Source organism: Lepisma saccharinum, chromosome 10, assembly GCF_977018435.1.
Source record: "Lepisma saccharinum chromosome 10, izLepSacc3.1, whole genome shotgun sequence".
Taxonomy (NCBI): Eukaryota; Metazoa; Arthropoda; class Insecta; order Zygentoma; family Lepismatidae; genus Lepisma; species Lepisma saccharinum.
The window spans coordinates 14905346-14921740 of record NC_139238.1 but is presented as its reverse complement, the minus strand read 5'-3'; the positions used below and the strand labels follow the sequence as shown (position 1 = coordinate 14921740).

Below are 16395 nucleotides of genomic sequence, written 5' to 3'. Positions count from 1 at the left end.
CCTCTCTTTTCCTTTCTGGTTTCTTTCACTTCTTCCTTCCTTTATTTCACTGTCTCCATGTTTCTCTTTCTTGTTTCTTTCACTTCTTCCTTCCATTATTTCTCTCTCTCTCTTGTATTTTTCATTTCTTTTTCTCTCTTTTTCTGGCATCTCTCTCTTTTTCATTCATTTCTCCCTTTCTCTCTCTTCATTTTATTTCTCACTTTCTCTCTTTTCTGGCATTTCTCTCTTTTTCATTAATTTCTCCCTTTCTCTCACATTTTATTCTTTATTTCCTGTGTTTGTTTCATTTACCTTTCTCTCTCATTTCTCTTTCTTTCTCCTTCTATCGTTATTTTGGGTTCTTTTCTTATATTAAGATGAATAATCGTAAACATAGCAAAATACATAATTCCACTGCAGAACACCACCTTTGAATCCGCCCCCTTTTTGCAAGATTTCTGCGGGCTCCCATGGCCATGGAATCACATTTGGGAGAATCTCGTTGTATGTAAGATAATCATAATATAGTATTTCAATGCATTATGTGTAACCACCTTGTACTGCCCACGGACGTATTACTAGTTGACGGAGAGTTTTGAACGAGGTTACACTTCCAAAGTGGGGGAAGGCGCTATGTGCGAAAGGGAAGGGGGAATCCCCACCTTGAGCGCAACATTAACTACTACGTCATGGCCTTGTGTCGGCGATAATTCCTAGCAACCTTGCGAAAAGGGTCCGTGAGAAGTTAGGAACTCCTGTATAAACCATGAGTCTTCCCGTGGAAATGAATGCTAAGCGGTGAAGTAAGTGCTAAACGGGCGCCTAACGATTGGAGGAATGCGCTAGAGCTTTCAAGGCATTTGTCGCACTTGGGCGCCGCTGTTACGGGCACCTGGGAAATGAACATACTCTTATGACGTCACTGTAGGTGCTAAGGCGGTGACACAAGGAGATGCGCATTGTTCTCTCACAGGAACAGTTACAGCGCGGACGCTAGCATTGGCAATGGATAGAGATTGTAAAGCAGGCCAGGGGGTTGAGTCCCCCCTGGAACTACTGTCAGCCCCCTTGGCATTAGGTAAAACTATTTTGTGTAATTTGTTTGCAGTGAAGAGTTAAAATGTAGACAGCATATATTATTTTGCTCACAACTTTGGTGAAGGATAAATTCAGGGAGCAAGAACAGGAGCTGTTACATTCGTTCATCGTTTACAGAGGCAAGTATTTAGGATATTCTCTTCTCTAGACTTCAGAAAGTTCCTTCACAGGGGAGCTTCTTCATCTGTACCTTCGTTGCCCCGGTTTCGACCTCCCATTTATACAGAAATCTGTGACTTTGACGTCATTATGCAAATGCAAGTTTTGGGAACGAAGGGGAGTTTCATTGTTTCAGCCGGGGAGTTGAATGTACGCTAGGCACTATAATTTAATATTGTCCATCTTTTCTTGGGTGATATGAATATCTGTATCATCAAACGTAGTATGGAGTGTCTAGTAAGGGATGATTTCAGTAGCAGCTAATTAACACTTCAAGCGATATTTTAAAAGAGAAACTGTCGTTTTAAAGGCCGCCGCCAGGTGTGTTGAGTCCAGCAACTTTCCCCCGGGGGACACCAAGGGGGGGGGGGGGGTTAATGGGCTTCAAATTATATTACTAATAAAATAATATTGTCCATTTCTTCTGATGCAATGAAATTAAGTATAATTTTAATTAACTATAATTACTAGTAATGAAATTACGAGAATCAATAAAGTAATATTGTAGCATGCAATAATTTACAATGACAGCAAATACTAAGGCGTCTAGGCTTTCTACAGCATATCTATGGATGACATCATCAGTGAATCTTTCTGTGGGTTCCCGGTGACACCTTCACATAAACTTGAAGCGTATCCTGATACATCCTATTTCTTAATTTAACAGTGAACAAAACGGACAATTATTTAAATTCGTTCATTATTTTAACTTTTAATTATAAAGAAGACTAAATCAGTTCTTATAACTTACGTTAAATTAAAGAATGAAAGGAAGCCAAAGTGAACAACGTTGCCAAATTTCTTAGCTAATGTCGAATGTTGTTGCAGGTTACTAACATTTTCGGGGGAGACTTCTTAATTTCCGGGGGCATTTTCCCTCTCGGACCACCCCCTGAATTCATCACTGTACGATGTGTGCCACCGTACAGCGTTCTTCCGAAATAAATTTTTGTGTAAGCGCGATTACATTAAATTAGATGGAACATGTAAACAGCATACGTACCACAGAAAATGGAACCGCATGATGATCACACCACTCCCATGCCTTAATGGCATCTTACAATCTGCAAAGGGTGCCCTTACCTCTTTACAAACCATTCTGTGAGAAGACATTAGAGTCATTAGCTTCCCTGATGGCGCAGTGGTATCGTCGTCACATTGTAATCAAGGGCTCCCTGGTTCGATACCCGATGGAGGCACATTGTGGTTCGGATCTCACTTTAAACTGTAGGTCCAGTCCTGATTAACCTTACTGTGCATAAAGTGGACTTAAAACACCAAACTCAATCAATCGAACCACACACAAGTTAAAAGATCATTGAATCATGCATACAAAATAACACACATACATTCCTGATTGGGTCCTAAGGTTTCATTCCCGATGACGTCACATTTCGGCTCTTCGCGTGCCACTGGAGGCCTCTCCGTGGTTCGGATCTCACTTTAAACTGTAGGTCCAGTCCTGATTAGCCTTACTGTGCATAAAGTGAACTTAATCAACAATTCAAACACATTCCATTTCAGAGCATTAGTAACTGTTATGAAAAATTGTCCGACGTAGGAAAATTTTGTTAATTCTAGCAACTTAATATTACTACAATTTAAGCCAACACCCTTCCATTTTGTTCCCTCGTCTAATCGCGGCAGCTGACACGACTTTAGCCGGACAACATGTATTAAATATTAAAGCCCTATTAACTAAATTGCTAACAAAACAAGCCAAATACACTGCGAACCAAACTTAAATATTCCCACGCGTGGCATCTCTAATCTACGTAGTTCATTACTTCATATTTCTTCGTAACCTAAAACGAATTCTCAGAATAGTTGGCTGGCAACGAAAATTCGGATGTGTTGCCAGCTCACCATGGAAACAAAACAACTCGTCGCACTCCCATGGCCTCTTAGCGATTACATAACCGCCCAGGATCCACCGCTTATTAGCATGAACTGACATTCCTCCATGCACTGCCAAACTGTCTGTCCTCACTCACATCTCGGCATTGCGATCCTCGATGTACTGGCGAAGCAGTGTTGCCAACTTTACAGACTGACAGGCCCACAATGTACAGTAAAACCCCGTTAAACCGAATGTATTGTATGCACACATGCAACACAGTCACTGTGACACAATTAACGATACAAAAAGTTATTAATAGAGTTACAGTATATATTAGTCAGAGGCGTCTCGTGAACGCATGCGGTGCATGCTGCGCATGCGTCAGTTGTGGAGAAAAGGTCAGCTTGCTCTGCGACGACATTCATGAGCATTTCTACATTCTAATTTCTTCATATAGGAGAAGTATTTATTTTACACGAGAGCGCTCAACTAAACTTGTATTACATTTCTTGTATCTGAAGTGAAAGAAAGTAATAATTCTTTTCCCACAATTGACGCATGCGTCACTTCAGATCCAAGAAATGTAATATAAGCTTAGTTCAGAGCTCTCGTGTAAAATAAATGCTTCACCTATATGAAGAAATTAGAATGTAGAAATGCTCATGAATGTCGTCGCAGAGCAAGCTGTCCTTTTCCCCACAATTGACGCATGCGTTCACGAGACACCTCTGATATTAGTGTACTATACACCGTAACGTTGCATGAAATATTAGAACTATCTACAATAAAATTATTGTTATTTACTTTAGAGTGAGTTTTTTAGGCTTCTCTGTCAGTGTTGCTCTAAAAAAACACTGGTGTTAAGGTGACAGACAGTGGCCACATTTTTTTTAACAATGGAAATAAGGTTCAGTTTATTAATTTTCGAACATCATAACCAAAGTAAGAACTGCGTTAGATCGAAAAAAAAATAGCGTAAAATACAGGGACCAGGTTACGTTTGCATATTCTACCATTCAAATCGAATAATAAATGGTTTCACAGTTTTTCAAACTCCAAAATGAGAGTTTTATGCGAGATTAAAATTTCCCTCTGACTTTTAAAGCTCTTTCTTGAAGGATGTTTGTAAAAATTAATAATAAAAATAGAATAAATATGCATTTCAGTACGCAAACTGTATGAGCCGATCTACGTGGCGGAGTGGTTAGCGCAGCGTCCTACTACACCAGGAGTCGAACGTTCACATCTCAGTTTGGGCATTAGTGTTCTTTGTGAGTGTCCTTTCATAAATTTCATCATTCATTCTCATCTTCGCGATTAGCCTAAAGTGGCAGAAATGAAAAGTAAAATAAACCAAATCAATTAATAAAGTATGCAAAAAAAAATGTGCTCCGTGTTCAGTCATCTGGTGGATCGAGAAGACAATCATCCCCGAGGATATAATAACTATGATAATAATAATAGGAGCTTCCGATGGCGCAGTGGTAACGTCATCACCTTTTATCAAGGTGTCCGGGACTCGATACACAGTGGAGGCACGTAGTGTTTCGAATCCCACTTTTAAACTGTAGGTCCAGTCTGTCACGTGCCAGTTTCACACGACACAATGAATGTTGCAAGGAGGAATGGTTTCTCGGAATCGACAAGAGATGGCAGCACGCTATGTAAAGAGGACTGAAGAAAATTATAAAAAACTTAAAGCGGAGAAGAGGGATGATATATATTATAGTAAATTGAGAAATATATAAAAGAAGAGTTCAAATACTATAAAAGAAATAAATAGAATGTTGTATATAGTAAATTAAAAGAATTAAGAATATGGCCGCATATGAAACGTTTAGGAAGGTTATTAAGTAAACGAACGAATTCAGAAATCTATCTCTTTATATCTCTGACGAGGAGAACATCGTCAGTTTTTTGTTTGTTTGTCCCCGGTGGCGCTGTGTCAAATTAGACGCCCCGAAGCACTTTTCGGTTGCGCTTTTTCTTAGTCGCACTGGGCCATTGGCAGCGCTTGTTATTAGCGATCCTGGTTATTCCCCTTTGGTCGTCAAATAGGAGGTGGCGCTATTGTCAGTTTAGTCGACCCTACTCTTTCTACAAGTATAGCTTGTATTGTTTGACAAAGAAGCGGGGGGAAAAGCGAGCACATAAATAAGATTACGCTTTAAAGGAAGATAATAAATTAAACGAAGAAAAGAAGAAGAAGCTTTTTCGATAATTAAAGAACAAGAAGCCTTTTGATGATAAAAGAAGAAGAAATTCATATTAAAAGAAGAAGAAGCCCTTTCCATAATAAAAGAAGAAGAAGCCTTTTAGAAGAAGAAGAAGCTTTTTAAAAGAAGAAGAAGCCGTTTCCATAATAAAAGAAGAAGCTTTTTCCATATTAAAAGAAGAACAGGCCTTTTAATAGAAGAAGAAGCCTTTTTAATAATAAAAGAAGAAGAAGCCTTTCCGATTATACACATATATATATATATATATATATATATTCTCTGTATTTTGTCTAGTTCTCAGAATATAGATCCGCATTTTACTATATCCTCTTGGCTATAAAACGCTTTCTTATTTGGAATTCTCAAACAAAGAACCTATCCCCCTGAGATTAAGATATCTGTAGCCGTGGTAAATAACATGTAAGTACGTACCCACAAGGGGCGTAGCATTAGTGGCGCTCCTAACGTGGGGCATTACATAAGTTCGTAGCATTAGTGGCGCCCATAACGTGGAGCCTTGCCTTACCTTAACTTACCCACGAATGAGAGGGGCGTAGCAAGTCTCGATTAGCCTTTCGGTGCATAAAGTGGACTTAGAAAGAAACTCAAACAAACAATATTAATAATTATATATTTGGAATAAGATGGCTTTATTTTTATTAGTTTTTAATAGATGTTATTGTGTATTAATAATCATGACCGTGATAATAATTATTATTATTGATATTAATTCTACCCTACGAATTTTTTTGGCTAGTCTTGACACAAAAATTATTCTACGGTTGGCAACTCTGCATTGCAATGACACAAATGAAATGATTGGGAACTCGATGGTCGCCGCGACGCATACCAAGAAGCAAGCTTTCCAACCGCGAAGGGATGTTCCTGATGTCTAGCAGCCGTCTGCTCATTCGTAGGATCCGGGCCGACGCTTCTTGCCTTAGGCCCTCTCCAAGGGTAGTGCCTGACGGGGAAACCAGGTTACGGGGCCATTGCCGACGACGGTAAATAATGTGCGAGTACATGCGAAATGCAAGAGAAATCGACAACAATGACCAACTAACGTGGCGGTCCTTTCTCCTTCAGTTCCGTTGTTTTAATCCAACAGTTCAAGAAATCACCAACAGCAGTTCCAGAATCGGAAAGCTTTCCATTCCATATAAATAGCGTCCACGATTATTTCCTCAATACCTGCTACATTTGCCGACCTCCGTGGCAGAGTGGTTATCACAGCCACGCCGGTGGTACCGCGTTCGAAACCCGGCCTGGGCATGGATGTCGTTTGTGATCCTCAGCCTCATCGTCGCGATTAAATAAATGTGGCAGAGAAGCGACGCTAAATATAAAAAATTAACCGTTACATCTGCGAAATCACAAAACTAACTCTTTATTACTTTGCTCCTCAGATCGCAGTGGTAGCGTCCTCGCATGGTAATCAAGGGATCCCGGGTTCGATACCCAGTATTGACACATAGTGGTTCGGATTCCACTTTAAACTGTACGTCCAGTCCCGATTAGCCTTTCTGTGCAAAACAACAATCCAATCAATCAATATCTCAGGACGGTAATAAAAGTACCCTTAACTTGAAAATGTTTAAAACACTGAATATTTTGCGGGTCATGTGCCTCCGCCAAGATATGCTTTCATTGAGGATGGTATCAAACTTGCCAGGGTCCCGTCTCGTGCGGTGAATTTCATCCTGAATGTATGTTACACTCTGCACATATTCAAAGTTGTGACTGATTATATTTGCAATTACTGTAAAACAAAATATACGACTAACTTATAAGCAGGGAACTGATTTATACGTAGTGAAAAGGTGCTAAATATGGTCTTAAAATTGTAAACAAATACCTTTTTAATACTATGAGAGACTACATCATGCTTTGGCCATGAGAAAAGCAGTGTAGCAACAGCAACCAACGCACCGTTCCTGCCTTCCAGTAAAAAAGGAAGGCGTGTCAACGACCTCTTCTCCAGCACTGCCCTCTGGCGACGGACAAGATTGCGTTAATTTTTCATTCCCGATTCCACCCCCTTCCACCTACCTGCAAGAAATACGCGGATCACGTGGGTCAAGCCACGCCCAGAACCTGTCCGAAGCATGTGACAGGGTCTTCCAAATAAATACAACTGGCGTTTCCTTCCAAGACATATGCATAGAAAGTATTATGCAATGAACGGTTGCAACCACATGTGAGTTACACACATATTAAATTAAAATAAAAACTTTCATAATACAATGAAAAATAAAATAACAGAAAACAAAATGCATGATATCAATTTTTTGCATGTCTAAAGTACACAAATAAATGCAACATTATTTTTAACGTTAAACATTTTCAAAAAGAAACTGAACAACAACGCACACACTGTTGCCATGTTGATTAGAGATGGCCCCGGGAGAAGTCTCGTCTCGAAATTACGTATACAAGAAATCCAAAACTTACTAAAGCAAACTAAATGCAAATTTTTACAAACTGCATAACCTAATTAAAATAATCAGCCACTAACTCTAGATATGTCCAAATAAATTTCAACTAAATAGTTTTTAGTTAAGACGAAATCGTCATGCAAACTGTTCGTCTCGGTTTCGTCTCTAATTATTATTATTAATAATATCCTTTCTGGTACAATAATAATAGTTTCCTATGACTATTTGGGTCAGTAATGTTCATCAGTTGTAGAATATGTTGGTTCCATGCTGTCATTGCCAGAATAATGATTTATAAGATTGTACAGTCACGGACACTTCTGGGTTGTAACGATACCATAGACTTTCAATAGAACCATTACAACCTAGGTCCGTGACTGTACTTATTGTGGAAATCGAATTTGATCGGCTTATTGCCAGAACAAACTTTGGTAAGAAATACCGAATGTAGTGTCGTTCTTGGGATGTTGTGTAGCAGTGTGTGAAATATTTGCTAATATTTGTGATGTAAAAATTCTGGGGGACAATGCCCCCTTTTCAAGTTGCTAAGAGTAATACAATCTACCAAATTCGATATATAAAAACTGAAACCTAAACTTTTTGACAATCAAAGTTCCGATTACCTTTTACACTTTTAACTTATTCTTTGTTTCGTTGCAGGATCGTGCTTGCTGATCCTTCTCTTACAAGCTAGTCTTTGGTAAGTTCAGTAATTAGAACTGATATATAAAATGTTCGCTCATTATGTTCTTCTATCTTATATTTATTCATGAATTAATGGTACAGAACTTCAAAAAGCTTTAGTTGTCATCGTCGTCAATGTTTGAAAGGTAACAAACTGCGATAATCCTTTTCATTACCACCTTTAATATTCTTACAGCTATGAAATATGAGTATTGATCACCAATTTCATTTTTTGTGCAAGGGCAACAAACCGTGTACAGACTGTTGTTTGGATCGTTACTGTTTTATGTTCTATATATATATGCAAGACCTTCTTTCCCTATCTTTAACTCAAGATATTCGCGATTAAAATTACTACCTGAGCGCTAGTGTTGCTTCCAATATGGCCGCTCTACGTAGGATAGATCTTTGTTTACATTCAGTAGTAGTATGTAATAGCAGCGTGTTGTCATTGCTGGAATGGAAGAAACGTTTAAATTACCCGTTATATTTAAATATTGCGAATGCGATGTGAATTCCAGGAACTCTAACGAAGGTGAAGCTGTGCTGAGACCGAAGCATTTAATTATGATAATAAAAACGGAAAACGCACACGAAACTAATGTATACGCACTGGTTTTTCAAAGCGGCGCTGTTTCATCTGCACTGCACCTCGGTTGTAACTGCCTAACTGGGGCTCTCAGAAATGATTTGAAAATAAAGCAATTCACAAGTATTGCAAAGCTTGGGAGGAAATAAATGAAAATATGCTGTTGCAGTTTTTTCCCCAAAGAGGTAGACTGGTTTAATAACAACACCGGATAATGATAATAATAATAACAATAACAACAATTTCATTGAGGCTATTTTCAGTCTTCACTGAAAATTAACATACTGAATGAAACAGCAACATTAGCATGTCAATTATGTTTTTCTGACTTACCTTTATGATTACGGACATTAATTAATTCTCAAACTATTTTCATCTTTGCACTTAATCGACTTGCACCTGTTCCAAATTACATACATAATACATTGTTTTCGAAAAAAATGTTATATTCACAAAGAACAATTTAAAACTTATTTTCATGGCAATAAAATCATCTTTCCGAAATATTATTTCGGAAAATAGAGTGAACAGACTCGTACATTCTTCGTAATTTCCTTGCCGCATTTCAGTTATGCCAATCTTGTCAATCAGTTGTTTTCTCTGATTTATTTACACATTTCATTTTGTTGATTCCACGGGGTGGAAAACACATGTAAGCTTTTCACTTGTCCTGAACCACAAAACGATTTAGTGTAAAAAACTGAACAGTATCCGCTACTTTTTCGATTGTTTCCCCATGCTTTGAACGGCTTCAACACGGCGAAGTGCAGCGGGGTGTCCTACGTGGAGTGGTTCCTGAAAATCTCACCAGATGGCATGTCAGATAATTTTAATCGCGAATTGCACCTCGAAATAAACACGAAAGAATCTTACGAATATTAAATAACTACACACTGGCAACATTTATACTTGATAATTTATTACGGTAATTATTCCGATGGAAGCCAAGAGATATCCAAGGCAAAGATGACTGCTAACTGAAAAGCTAACAAAGAACTTCACCTGCAAGTATTCTTTGTGGAGAGTTTACTTTATGACTGTGCAATAACTTTGGCGAGCTCTGAAGTTCTCTTGGGGCATACTTCTACATCGAGCCGCATAAGCCTACGTATAGTATTCCACAAAGATTCCGGACTAAATCAGTGAAAAAATGCTGAGAAATTTCTCCGTCACTTCAAGTTGGGCTTGTGCAGTGGCATGCTCAGGATTTTTGAAACGTGGGGGTTACGTATACTTTTTTTTTTAAAGTCAACCTTGATTTTGCTATCTTTTCCTGCCTTTGGCGTTCTTTTTTATTAGGAGTACTGGGCCAAAGCGGGGGGGGGGTAAAGACCCCAACTCCCCCCTCTGAGGCACGCCACTGCTCTTGTGGTAATCCTGAGGTTGCGAATTGAATGTGGACAAATTCAACAAATCAACACAAGACGTTTATAGTAGGGCTGAGACAATACCGATACCAGCGGTATCGGAAAGTATAGGTTGGAATTTATTTACCGATATTCCTGCATTTTGATCTTTCACAGACTCCAAAAATGCCGCGGACACTTTTCGCGGAGTCCAATTATCCTGAAAATTATGCAAAATTCGAGGATTTTTTTTCTATTTTACACCAGTTTTGCATGAAAAATGAATTTTTTGATAACATAACATGTCATTTAATATTGTGATGTAATTCTTGAATACTTACACACAAATGTTAACCAATATTGTGAACAACTTTTATACAATTTTCAAGTATCGGAATCGGTGGGATTCAGTGAGAGTATCGGCTAGTTTAAATGTATAGAGGAAATAAGACAGAAAGAAGCGAATGAATTCAGACACAGAGAGAGAAATGGAGGAGGACAGAGAATGAGACAGAATAATAATAAAGGAAGTAAAATAAGAAAAGAGGCAAGGATAGAATAAAAACGATGGAACCAGACAAATATGAAGAGAAAGGAAGAACAGAAACAGTTGGAGATGGAGACACACACACACACAGAGAGAGAGAGAGAGAGAGAGAGAGAGAGAGAGAGAGAGAGAGAGAGTAAACACATAACTGACCAGGAGATGGGATAAGATGTAAGTCTGAAGAGTACGAAAAGAACAGAACGTGTACAAGAAAATGAAAGAAAAAGTCATGGACACCAAATAAAGAGTCAAGTTTCCTTATTCCAAGCGGGGGACACAAGCGACATTCTTTGATCCCCCCCCCCCCTGGCGGGATATTCTTAACAATAACCTGGAACATCCTTCCACCTTTTAGGTCCAATGAAGCCATTATACCTCACGTTCCAGTTTTGGCGCTTCGATCGAAACAATCGAGAGCAGACTTTCTACCATTTCGGAAAGGTTACCGCCATCATGAATGCAATTACTTCTCACTAGTACAATACTAATCAATAATAATTGAAAGTGGTATCATTTTTACAAAAAAAAACGTGCAATTCCGGCGTCCAATTTGCCTCGAAGACTAGTTTCTCTTGAAATGCATTGTGTTATGGCGATTTCTTTTTCCAGCAATTCACAAGAAAATATTTCCTTTACAAAAATTAAGCAAAAGAGGGGGGGAAAGTGAGCTAGACTTTCTCCAGTGCTGCCACGATTGGAAGGGAGTGTAAAAAAACAACTGAACCCGTTTACATTCATTCAGTTCATTGGCTTTCAGATGGTGCCCTGGGGGCTACTTTTGGATGACTTGGTAACCAGCGCATGCAGTTTCCGTCACGGGTCACTTAACTCAGTTCCTTGTTTTCGTTTTTCATTTGTTTCTAGTGAGTACCATGAACAAATGCGGCAATCTTGGCTTTATGTAAAACTTGCATAGCTCTAAACGAGTAATGGTGTGATTGGACGTACGGAGGAGGAGTCATGATGGCCGTTGCTTTCGTGAAAACTGAATGTCAGCCTATCAGGGTGCAAAATCCCGCGGGAATTCCCCCCACTAAAGATTTCCGTGGGGGAGCTTTTGTTCTAACAACAAACATGAACAATTAGTTTTGGAGTCGAACATACTTTGGCGGAATAATATCGAAAATATAGAAATAACGGATACTGTTCTGAACCCAGTAATCCCTGGAACACAGAAATTAGTCCGACTTGTTATTTCTTCTCCATTTCTCATCCCCTTTCGTCAGCCACCGCAAAGTATATAAATATATTAATTAAACACGTAATAGCATTTAGATGTGAATTTTATACAGGAAACTATTGTCTTCTTACTGTCTCTTAATTTTTGCCCCTCCCCCCTTAGTCACGCAAGTCATTGTTCATTCCATCAAGGTCCCGGGTTCGATCCCCGGCCGGTTCAAATCCGGGAACTTTTCTAACGATGGAAGCGGCCCCGGCGCCCACCCAGCGTCGAATAACATGGGTACCTGGGGGAAACCCTGGGGGGTAAAGGCGGTCAGGGGCGTGATGCTGATCACATCACCCCCACTCACGACCGGATCAAGAAAGTGTGGGGCGTTACCCCCACACCCCCTATACGTCTTCATGGCGTGGTGCTATGCACAGGGGAACACTTTACCTTTATTAGTAATATATTAAAATCTTTAATTTGCAATCGAATTTTAAATGAAGGACAGTCGACTGTATGTTTTATAATACAATTTGATTATTTAATAATTGACACAAACAAACACACACTCACTCCCCCTCACACACACACACATATATATATATACAGTATATAGTGTGTGTGTGTGTGTCTGCTCCTTCCCCCCACTAATCTTCAGTGATTTTGCACCCTGTACTAAATTATGTATTTCACGCATATAATTTCACTTGTCACATTGATTTGCGTTAATTATTGTAAAGGACTGTCATTTACAAATAAAACTGTTGCAGGACTATGCAGAAGCACGATAATTTCATACCGAAGTAGTTTTTTGGGAGGAAGATGCCTCGTTCAAGGTTCCGAGAAAAAGGTGCTTTTCAATCACCTTCCGAGCTCTGTTGAACTACAGTTAATTTTCTGCTGAAGGTACTTACAACCACATTTTACGTGTAGAGTACAATTTTAGTTTGTTGTTTTGTTTTTTTTGTTTTGGTTAATCGCGGCGACGAGGATGAATGATGAAATGGATGATAGGACAAACACAATGAAAAATGCATCCAGGATTCGAACATGGGACCTCTGGCTTAGCAGCGCGTTACGATGACTATTCGCCACGGAGGCCAGTGACGTAAAATGAACATTAAATACCAGAACTTTTATTGAAGAAAGCGGAAGGGTAACATTTCAAGTGACGTAGGCAAATTTTTATTTTTAAGAGAGAAATATTTTAATTCCGACTTGCCAATTACCAGAAACGCACTGCTTTTGGCGATGTGCTCAGGATTTTCTTAAAGAGGGGTTACGTCATGTTGTTTTTCAATAGTCAGCGCTATTTTGCACCATCTTTGCAATTTTTCTTCAGGAATGATGGTCCGGGTGTGGGGAGGGGGCGTATGATCCCCACCAACCTTGGTCCCATGGGCGCATTGATACATTTTTCTCATTGTTTTGCGATTAAAGGGAATTGCACTCCCCCCTTCCCTCCCTGGATTTCCCTATATCGCCCATCCGTCTACGTACATTTCATCGTTATCCAGACCTATCCAAGAACGAACTCACTTAATTGTTGTATGTAATGGAATGTGGTGCAGGCAATTTAACAGCTCCATTTCTTCCCCAGACTCCTCCCCATTCCATTTTTTTTTCACAAAATTTCACAATATTAGCGATCATTTATGGTGCTCAATTTAATTAGCACCTCTATTAGCACATATTGTTCTCCTAGTTTGTTGACATACAAATATTATGCAAGTGCTTAACTCCTTGCATTTACTTTCGGTTTTCTAAACATCAACTTTACAAACATTACACTTGCATCACAGCGTATTGCAAGTAGGACTGAGCCGATATCACTTGGAACCGATACGGACCGATTCTCTTACCGACTCGCACCTATATTAATACTTGAACATTGTAACAATTAACAGTTGTTCATAATATTGATTAATATTAGCGGATGAGTCAATCTATTTGCCAGAGCTTTTCTTTAAAATATTCAAACATTGCATCAGAATATTACAATACCTCTTATGTAATCACAAATTACAGCTTTTCTTTAACGTAATATTGGTGCAAAATCGATGGATACCTCAAAATTTGCATAACTTTCAAGATAATTAGACTCTGCGAAAGTGTTATTTTTGCGGAGTCCCCGAATCATCCAAACTCCGGGAAAGTATCGGGCGGAATCTGTAAATAATATCCAATCCAACCGATACATCGGCATCGACTCAGCCCTAATTACAAGTGTTAACAATTCGTGTTTTATACCTCGCAATAATGGTTATGATTAGGGTTCGGATAATTATGCATTTTGCATATTTTTAACTAAAAATGCATATTTGTATGAAAATAAGTTGTTGTTGTGCATATTTTTGTATCCACAACCAACACCGAGCATATGCTGTATTTATTTATCTTCTCTTTGCTTCTCTTTATCTTTTCTCTGTCTTTCTTCTTTCAACAACTTCAAACAAGCATCAAAATTATAGAAGACATTAAAGAGGCCCTCGCCCAGGTTGAAGATCCTGTGTATGTACAGAAATTGGATGCAGTATTAGAAAAAATCATTGTAGCGAATGAGAATTCAGAATAATGCATACTCATTGCCTGGCATGTAGTCTTTCATAGTTTGTAATATACTATACAGCATTTATAAATTAAACGGGTTTCTAAAGTGCATATTTTACACTTTTTTAGCGCATATTTTGCGTTTTTTTAGTGCATAACTATCCGAGCCTTAGTTATGATCATTCAAATTTTGGAGTAAATATAATCTTATTTCTCCTTTGGGTTTCATTTAAGAATTTTGAAATATGTATCTTTTCTGTTCCATCGTTAAATTTACTACATATTGTTCCCAATCCTCTATTTTGCTACAATATCCTATCTTATGTGAAGATGGGCGGAGCTAATTTTGCAAAACAATCAAAGATTCGGCCGTTCCAGTTTTGAACAAGAGAATGAAATTAATATCGTATTGTTGTAACACGTGACATAAAATGCGACACCAGTTTCATTTTTAGATTGCAAATTTGAACACGGATTTGCTTGTAAATTGTTTCACTGAGATTATAAAGAAAGCATACTGTACATTTACAAAAACGAGAAAGGATGAGTGAAGCTGCAACAATGTTCAGCCGTTAAATGAAAGCATAGCTTCAGCAAGATCGAGATAAACCCGTCTCAGCTGATTGAATGTAAACAAAAACAACTTATGTACTTACCGAATGATACGGCCAGCAGAACGTCAGATATCGACGGAGATTAACTTGAAATCGGTAAATTATATTCCAAAATTCAGCACGGTAAAGGAACACAACACTCACACACACAAACACACACCGATTTTTATTCCTTTAACACTTTACTGCACGCAGTACATAACGTTCTTCACCGATTTCCAACTGTGTTCTGCTTGTGGATAGCAGCCGTGAGAAGTGTACAGGAAGTGAGGTCAGTCATGCTCGGTGCGGGGCCTCGTCATTCCAGCGCTCCGTCGCGACGCGGCGTTCCAGGAGCCCCTGCCGAGGCATTTCGCGGCGGCGCACGAAAGCTGCAGGCAGAGGCAGGCTCCGAAATTTTTCTACACGCTGGCAAAGGGGTCAAGAATTTTAGTAATAAACGTTCTAGCCTCATGCTTTAGGGGGCGAAGTATGCCTTGACGAGAACACACAGGCATGACAATAAATTCTTCTCATGTAAAATTGTGGACAGTTGAATGACCGATGGATTCAGTAATGTAAATAGCTTGAAGGTTGATTCTCAAGTCAGATTCGAGTTCCATTTCGAGCGATGTGCTAAAAATTCGCCGAGTGATGTGAAAGTGTAGGTTTTTGTTGATGTTCACCTGGTAAGCGCAACAGTCTGTGTCAATGCTCACAAGTCAAAGATTGTTTATTTTCTACTGTTCGGAGTCAGAATTAGAAATCCGAATGTATTTGCTTATTTTACACCGCCTTTCTTCCTCTTGTCTAATCGCTTAGGGTGAATGATTAGATTGAATTAATGAGGAGACACACAGGAACATCCCGTGCTCTGGCCGGGACTTGAACCCTTATTCTTCTATGACCAGGTCGCGAATCGATCACTGGATGTGCTCGGTAGGGATGGAACCTAGAGGAAACTAGTCTTGAAATTTGAGACGAGACAGATCTTAGTCTTGTCGAGCTCGAGATTTTGTTATGATTATGACATTTGACAAATTTATAAGACGTAGGGAGAATTCACACCGAAGCAACAGGCGACACGTACAGTGGGATCCATGAGTATTACCCTGCAAATTGTCCATGACTATTTTTATTAATTTTTTTCTTACATCTTGTGTGTTTTTAAGCGATGCATTTTTATGT

At 39.0% G+C, this 16395-nt stretch overlaps 1 protein-coding gene across 1 annotated transcript in view; it reads right to left on the bottom strand.

Moving 5' to 3' along the window:
- Positions 1 to 15452, bottom strand: part of LOC145993783 (guanine nucleotide exchange factor for Rab-3A-like) — a 161752-nt gene extending 146300 nt beyond the window's left edge. Inside the window, exon 1 of the mRNA XM_083129580.1 lies at positions 15271 to 15452. The gene's annotated coding sequence lies outside the window, so the exon portion shown is untranslated. The remainder of the gene's footprint in view (positions 1 to 15270) is intronic.
- Positions 15453 to 16395: the final 943 nt, after the last annotated feature.